This window comes from Oncorhynchus mykiss, chromosome 15 (genome assembly GCF_057628025.1).
Source record: "Oncorhynchus mykiss isolate SJ-2025 chromosome 15, ASM5762802v1, whole genome shotgun sequence".
NCBI classification, from domain to species: domain Eukaryota; kingdom Metazoa; phylum Chordata; class Actinopteri; order Salmoniformes; family Salmonidae; genus Oncorhynchus; species Oncorhynchus mykiss.
Window position 1 is genome coordinate 13,014,719 of NC_143036.1, and position 9,191 is coordinate 13,023,909.

A 9,191-nucleotide genomic window follows, 5' to 3' on the forward strand; every position below is an offset into this window, starting at 1 on the left:
CATTCCTCTGTACCACTCTTCCATATTAAAAACGTTTTAACTTGCCTTTGGTTTGGTCTGTAGGCGTTCTATGTACACTGCAAGGATCTACCATGTTCTACAGGTTCAGCCACATTCTTCCTCAGAAGCAGCAGTCACCTAATCGATAACCACTGTGTACATTTCACACTACATACTGTATCTGTGTGCACCGTTTCTGAAAAATATTGAGATTTATAAACTTGGTACACGCCATACACGTTTCCCATTATAAATCAGACCCATCCTGAAACTGTGTGCTTGTGAACAAGCATTAAAACTCTTCCTAAAAAACGCCCATTCTTCACCTTTCATGTTTACAATAACGCCTGTATACTTTGGAAGCATTGGAATTAGCAAAGATTGTCTTTAAAGGAAATAGCAACGGTGAACTTGAACAAAGATTGTTTTTAAAGGAAATAGCAACGGTGAACTTGAACAAAGATTGTCTTTAAAGGAAATAGCAACGGTGAACTTGAACAAAGATTGTTTTTAAAGGAAATAGCAACGGTGAACTTGAACAAAGATTGTCTTTAAAGGAAATAGCAACGGTGAACTTGAACAAAGATTGTTTTTAAAGGAAATAGCAACGGTGAACTTGAACAAAGATTGTCTTTAAAGGAAATAGCAAATGTCTCTGGAGATGTTGGCAGAATGTTTGAGCTTTTACAGCGACATTATCTAACGGTTCTGAAGGAAAAAATGTTTTGCAAATTGTTGTGGACCTGTAAACAGATCGTTTGAATTCAATAATGATTTGCATGTACTTTTTCCTGAACCTAAATATGCTGCACTGCCTGCAAATTCTTAAACATTTTCTAGTATTTCTACTCAAACAATGTAAAAGGACAGTTGGCCTACTTACAGAGGTAGCTTATACACGTCAAAGCAAAATTCTACTGTATTTTATCAACCGTGCTTCCCTTCCTGCTAGATAGAGTAAAGTATTTGAAACAGTTTATCCATTTACTACCGTAAAGTGGGTCCAATCAAATCAAATCAAATTGTATTTGTCACATGCGCCAAATACAACAGTTGCAGCCCTTACAGTGAAATGCTGAATACAACAGGTGTAGACCTTACAGTGAAATGCTTACTTAAAAGACTTTAACCAACCACGCAGTTTTAACAAAGTACCTAAAAAAAGTCTGAAATAAAAGTAACAAATAATTACAGAGCAGCAGTAAGATAACAAAAGAGAGGCTATATTCATGGTGGTTTGGAGCAGTGGCTTCTTCCTTGCTGAGCGGCCTTTCAGGTTATGCCGATATAGGACTTGTTTTACTGTGGATTTAGATAATTTCGTACCTGTTTCCTCCAGCATCTTCAGAAGGTCCTTTGCTGTTGTTCTGGGATTGATTTGCACTTTTCGCACCAAAGTACGTTCATCTCTAGGAGACAGAACGCTCCTCCTTCCTGAGCGGTATGACGGCTGCTTGGTCCCATGGTGTTTATACTTCGTACTGTTGTTTGTACAGATGAACGTGGTACCTTCAGGCATTTGGAATTTGCTGCCAGGGATGAAGCAGACTTGTGGGGGTCCATATTTTTTTTCTGAGGTCTTGGCTGATTTCTTTTGATTTTCCCATGATGTCAAGCAAAGAGGCACTGAGTTTGAAGGTAAGCCTTGAAATACATCCACAGGTACACCTCCAATTGACTCAAATGATGTCAATTAGCCAATCAGAAGCTTCTAAAAGCCACAAAATAATTTTCTGGAATTTTCCAAGCTGTTTAAAAGCAGTCAACATAGTGTATGTAAACTTGTGACCCAGTGGAATTGTGATACAGTGAATGTAATAAGTAAAATTATCTGTCTGTAAGCACTTGTTGGAAAATGTACTTGTGTCACGCACAAAGTAGATGTTCTAACCGACTTGCCAAAACTATAGTTTGTTAACAAGAAATGTGTGGAGTGGTTGAAAAACGAGTTTGAAAGATTCTAACCTAAGTGTATGTAAACTTCCAACTTCAACTTTATAGCATTTACTTTTACTTGTACTCAAGTATGAAATAGAGTATTTTTTTCCACCACTGCACTTAAGTACATTTAAAAACAAATACATTTAGACTTTTACTATTATTTTACTTGGTGACTTTTAACTGAGTCATTTTCTATTAAGGTATCTTTACTTTTACTCAAGTATGACAATTGAGTTTTTTTCCACCACTGGCTACGATGTCCGGAGCCTGCTGGTTTTCTGTTCTACCTGACAATTAATTGAACACACCTGGTGTCCCAGGCCTAAATCGGTCCCTGATTAGAGGGGAACAATAAAAAAAGCAATGGAACAGGCTTCAATGTCCAGAGTTGAGTTTGAAGGGTTTAACATTTGTTGGAAGCTAAGCGCATTCTATAAATGTCAACTTTTGCATGAAAAATGTCTCAAGCATGTTTTGGGGTTTATTTTGTACATACTTAACATTTATAAATGAGGCCCCATGCAAGGAGAGAATAGAAAACAGCTGTATCGCATTAGTGGAAACCAAGACTTTTCTGGGGGCAGGTCTGCCAGTTTTGACTAGCAGAAGTGACTTTTCATAGCAAGTTAGGAGAACTTACGCAGCAGGTTAGGAGAATTAACGTGGCAGGTCAGTAGTATTAACGTGGCAGGTTAGGAGAATTATGTTAATTCTACGTTTAAACCTGAGATTGGATAAACAAATGGCTTTAGAGAGGACATCTGAAGCTGATAGAGACAGTACTTCAGTACATACATTCTGAACACACACACACACACACACACACACACACACACACACACACACACACACACACACACACACACACACACACACACACACACACACACACACACACACACACACACACACACACACACACACACACACACACACACACACACACACACACACACACACACACACACACACACACACGGTAGCCTAGCGGTTAGAGCGTTGGACTAGTAACCGGAAGGTTGCAAGTTCAAACCCCCGAGCTGACAGGGTACAAATCTGTCATTCTGCCCCCTGAACAGGCAGTTAACCCACTGTTCCTAGGCCGTCATTGAAAATAAGAATTTGTTCTTAACTGACTTGCCTAGTTAAATAAAGGTAAAATAATTATTAAAAACACACACCAATTGTAACACACTTTCTCTCTCTCCAGTGGTACAGTAGTGAATAATCCTAGGGTTACGGTTTGGAATCCTCTGTGTTTGTGTAAGACATTCGCTGTGGTGTTTATTTTACTGCAGCCTGATATTTCCCTGAATTATTATTTCTCTCTCTACACCCCTTCCCTTTTCAATCTGGTCTTTCTCTAAAGCCCTTCCTGTTTCTCTGTCATTACACCTCTTCACTATCCTTTCTTCCTTTTGTCTTTCACTGCTCTCCCTTTTCCCATGTCCTCTTACAACGTCATATTTAAACGTTTTCTCTTCCCCATGTCCTCTTACAACGTCATATTTAAACGTTTTCTCTTCCCCATGTCCTCTTACAACGTCATATTTAAACGTTTTCTCTTCCCCATGTCCTCTTACAACGCCATATTTAAACGTTTTCTCTTCCCCATGTCCTCTTACAACGTCATATTTAAACGTTTTCTCTTCCCCATGTCCTCTTACAACGCCATATTTAAACGTTTTCTCTTCCCCATGTCCTCTTACAACGTCATATTTAAACGTTTTCTCTTCCCCATGTCCTCTTACAACGCCATATTTAAACGTTTTCTCTTCCCCATGTCCTCTTACAACGCCATATTTAAACGTTTTCTCTTCCCCATGTCCTCTTACAACGTCATATTTAAACGTTTTCTCTTCCCCATGTCCTCTTACAACGTCATATTTAAACGTTTTCTCTTCCCCATGTCCTCTTACAACGTCATATTTAAACGTTTTCTCTTCCCCATGTCCTCTTACAACGTCATATTTAAACGTTTTCTCTTCCCCATGTCCTCTTACAACGTCATATTTAAACGTTTTCTCTTCCCCATGTCCTCTTACAACGTCATATTTAAACGTTTTCTCTTCCCCATGTCCTCTTACAACGTCATATTTAAACGTTTTCTCTTCCCCATGTCCTCTTACAACGCCATATTTAAACGTTTTCTCTTCCCCATGTCCTCTTACAACGCCATATTTAAACGTTTTCTCTTCCCCATGTCCTCTTACAACGCCATATTTAAACGTTTTCTCTTCCCCATGTCCTCTTACAACGTCATATTTAAACGTTTTCTCTTCCCCATGTCCTCTTACAACGTCATATTTAAACGTTTTCTCTTCCCCATGTCCTCTTACAACGCCATATTTAAACGTTTTCTCTTCCCCATGTCCTCTTACAACGCCATATTTAAACGTTTTCTCTTCCCCATGTCCTCTTACAACGTCATATTTAAACGTTTTCTCTTCCCCATGTCCTCTTACAACGTCATATTTAAACGTTTTCTCTTCCCCATGTCCTCTTACAACGCCATATTTAAACGTTTTCTCTTCCCCATGTCCTCTTACAACGTCATATTTAAACGTTTTCTCTTCCCCATGTCCTCTTACAACGTCATATTTAAACGTTTTCTCTTCCCCATGTCCTCTTACAACGTCATATTTAAACGTTTTCTCTTCCCCATGTCCTCTTACAACGTCATATTTAAACGTTTTCTCTTCCCCATGTCCTCTTACAACGTCATATTTAAACGTTTTCTCTTCCCCATGTCCTCTTACAACGTCATATTTAAACGTTTTCTCTTCCCCATGTCCTCTTACAACGTCATATTTAAACGTTTTCTCTTCCCCATGTCCTCTTACAACGCCATATTTAAACGTTTTCTCTTCCCCATGTCCTCTTACAACGCCATATTTAAACGTTTTCTCTTCCCCATGTCCTCTTACAACGCCATATTTAAACGTTTTCTCTTCCCCATGTCCTCTTACAACGTCATATTTAAACGTTTTCTCTTCCCCATGTCCTCTTACAACGCCATATTTAAACGTTTTCTCTTCCCCATGTCCTCTTACAACGTCATATTTAAACGTTTTCTCTTCCCCATGTCCTCTTACAACGTCATATTTAAACGTTTTCTCTTCCCCATGTCCTCTTACAACGTCATATTTAAACGTTTTCTCTTCCCCATGTCCTCTTACAACGTCATATTTAAACGTTTTCTCTTCCCCATGTCCTCTTACAACGCCATATTTAAACGTTTTCTCTTCCCCATGTCCTCTTACAACGCCATATTTAAACGTTTTCTCTTCCCCATGTCCTCTTACAACGTCATATTTAAACGTTTTCTCTTCCCCATGTCCTCTTACAACGTCATATTTAAACGTTTTCTCTTCCCCATGTCCTCTTACAACGCCATATTTAAACGTTTTCTCTTCCCCATGTCCTCTTACAACGCCATATTTAAACGTTTTCTCTTCCCCATGTCCTCTTACAACGCCATATTTAAACGTTTTCTCTTCCCCATGTCCTCTTACAACGTCATATTTAAACGTTTTCTCTTCCCCATGTCCTCTTACAACGCCATATTTAAACGTTTTCTCTTCCCCATGTCCTCTTACAACGTCGTATTTAAACGTTTTCTCTTCCCCATGTCCTCTTACAACGTCGTATTTAAACGTTTTCTCTTCCCCATGTCCTCTTACAACGTCATATTTAAACGTTTTCTCTTCCCCATGTCCTCTTACAACGTCATATTTAAACGTTTTCTCTTCCCCATGTCCTCTTACAACGTCATATTTAAACGTTTTCTCTTCCCCATGTCCTCTTACAACGTCATATTTAAACGTTTTCTCTTCCCCATGTCCTCTTACAACGTCATATTTAAACGTTTTCTCTTCCCCATGTCCTCTTACAACGTCATATTTAAACGTTTTCTCTTCCCCATGTCCTCTTACAACGTCATATTTAAACGTTTTCTCTTCCCCATGTCCTCTTACAACGTCATATTTAAACGTTTTCTCTTCCCCATGTCCTCTTACAACGTCGTATTTAAACGTTTTCTCTTCCCCATGTCCTCTTACAACGTCATATTTAAACGTTTTCTCTTCCCCATGTCCTCTTACAACGTCATATTTAAACGTTTTCTCTTCCCCATGTCCTCTTACAACGTCGTATTTAAACGTTTTCTCTTCCCCATGTCCTCTTACAACGTCATATTTAAACGTTTTCTCTTCCCCATGTCCTCTTACAACGTCATATTTAAACGTTTTCTCTTCCCCATGTCCTCTTACAACGTCATATTTAAACGTTTTCTCTTCCCCATGTCCTCTTACAACGTCGTATTTAAACGTTTTCTCTTCTGCTTTATCCCCTCCCTTTTCATTTTGTCTCCTGTTGTTTATTTCTCTACAGCCCATCTCCCCTGGTATCCCCTCCTCTATAACTAAAAGTAGCGTGTTGTACTTCTTGTGGTTGGGCCTGGTTTTCTGTTCCATTATATTGGGTAGGCTTTAGAGCTGAATCACAATAGACCACCCAGAGACACAATACAATGTCCAGGGGAGTGTCCATGTCATGGTGTTCACATACACACTTACACACACACAAACACACACACTGTTGGAAGTGCACTGCGTTTAAACAACTCAAAGTTATCTTCATCAAAACAACGAACAAAGACTAAAAGCCAATTAATGAAATGTATTAATGAAAACTGAAATGCCTTTTATTATTTTCTAATTACATGCTTTACAGCTTTTAATTCAGTGCTGTGTTTGACTGCTGATTTAGTGTTTCTGTACGTGCGTGTGCGTGTGTGAGCCTGACACAGTGTGTGTATAAGTAAGGTTTTAAAGCAGTGTGTTCTCTGGTCTGATACTGCCCCCTATCGTTCTCATCCACTAATCCTGTCATCAAACCAGTGGTCTCTTTCTGCTGTCGAAAGAGAGAATAGTCCTGGTATTATTCTGAAGTAGAACGGTGTACACAGCCAAAATAATCAGTAAAAACATGATTAAAAGCTTAATGCCATGTCTGAAATGTTTATCAATTGTCATTAAACACATCTACTGCATTAAACACATCTACTGCATTAAACACATCTTTTGCACTACAGTGTGCATCTTTTCAATCTCCTCCACTTTCCCTTCCATTTCTCCTGCCCTCCTTCACTCCCTCCCTCAAGTATTCCCCTCCTTCAACCCTCTGTCCCTCCCCTAACTCCTCCTTCAACCCCCTAACCCTCCCCTAACTCCTCCTTCCTGCCCCTTCTCTAGACTAACTCCACCTTCCTGCCCCTTCTCTCGACTAACTCCTCCTTCCTGCCTCCATCCCTCCCCTAACTCCACCTTCCTGCCCCTTCTCTCGACTAACTCCTCCTTCCTGCCTCCATCCATCCCCTAACTCCACCTTCCTGCCCCTTCTCTCGACTAACTTATCCTTCCTGCCTCCATCCCTCCATCCCTCCCCTAACTCCACCTTCCTGCCCCTTCTCTCGACTAACTCCTCCTTCCTGCCTCCATCCCTCCCCTAACTCCTCCTTCCTGCCTCCATCCCTCCCCTAACTCCACCTTCCTGCCCCTTCTCTCGACTAACTCCTCTTTCCTGCCTCCATCCCTCCCCTAACTCCACCTTCCTGCCCCTTCTCTCGACTAACTCCTCCTTCCTGCCTCCATTCCTCCCCTAACTCCTCCTTCCTGCCTTCATCTCTCCCCTAACTCCTCCTTCTACCCTCCATCCCTCCCCTAACTCCTCCTTCCACCATCCGTCCCTCCCCTAACTCCTCCTTCCTGCCTCCATCCCACCCTTAACTCTTCCTTCCACCATTTGTCCCTCCCCTAACTCCTCCTTCCTGCCTTCATCTCTCCTCTAACTCCTCCTTCTGCCCTCCATCCCTCCCCTAACTCCTCCTTCCATGATCCATCCCTCCCCTAAATCCTCCTTCCTGCCTCCATCCCTCCCCTATCTCCTCCTTCCTGCCTTCATCCCTCCCCTAACTCCTCCTACCACCATCCGTCCCTCCCCTAACTCCTCCTTCCTGCCTCCATCTCTCCCTTAACTCTTCCTTACACAATTCGTCCATCCCCTAACTCCTCCTTCCTGCCTCCATCCCTCCACTAACTCCTCCTTCCTGCCTTCATCTCTCTCCTAACTCCTCCTTCTGCCCTCCATCCCTCATCTAACTCCTCCTTCCATGATCCTTCCCACCCCTAACTCCTCCTTCCTGCCTCCATCCCTCCCCTAACGCCTCCTTCCTGCCTTCATCTCTCCCCTAACTCCTCCTTCTGCCCTCCATCCCTCCCCTAACTCCTCCTTCCATGATCCTTTCCTCCCCTAACTCCTCCTTCCTGCCTCCATCCCTCCCCTAACTCTTCCTTCCACCATCCGTCCCTCCCCTAACTCCTCCTTCCACCCTCCATCCCTCCCCTAACTCCTCCTTCCACCCTCCATCCCTCCCCTAACTCCTCCTTCCTGCCTCCATCCCTCCCCTATCTCCTCCTTCCTGCCTTCATCTCTCCCCTAACTCCTCCTTCTACCCTCCATCCCTCCCCTAACTCCTCCTTCCACCATCCGTCCCTCCCCTAACTCCTCCTTCCTGCCTCCATCCCTCCCTTAACTCTTCCTTCCACAATTCGTCCCTCCCCTAACTCCTCCTTCCACCCTCCATCACTCCCCTAACTCCTCCTTCCACCCTCCATCCCTCCCCTAACTCCTCCTTCCTGCCTCCATCCCCCCCTAACTCCTCCATTCTGCCTCCATTCCTCCAATAACTCCTCCTTCCAGCCTCTATCCCTCCCCTAACTCCTCCTTCCTGCCTCTCTTCTTTCTGAATGGTCAGACACTATGAGATACCAGTCAGCTGCAGAATGGAGAGACAATTAGTACAGTGAAACAAGCACTGTAGAATCATACACACACCACACACACACACACACACACACACACACACACACACACCACGCACACACACATGCACACACACACAGGTTTCCTGCCAGGCGATTGTTCCCTATGATGGATATTACACTGGAACTCTGCTGCTTTTAATTGTCCAATCAGGGGGCACTCACAGTTGATATTATGCCAAATGACACACACACACACACACACACACACACACACACACACACACACACACACACACACACACACACACACACACACACACACACACACACACACACACACACTGAATTACACACTTGCCCATGCACACACACACACACACACACACAAACTGACACACAAACACACTTGCGCGCACATCCAAT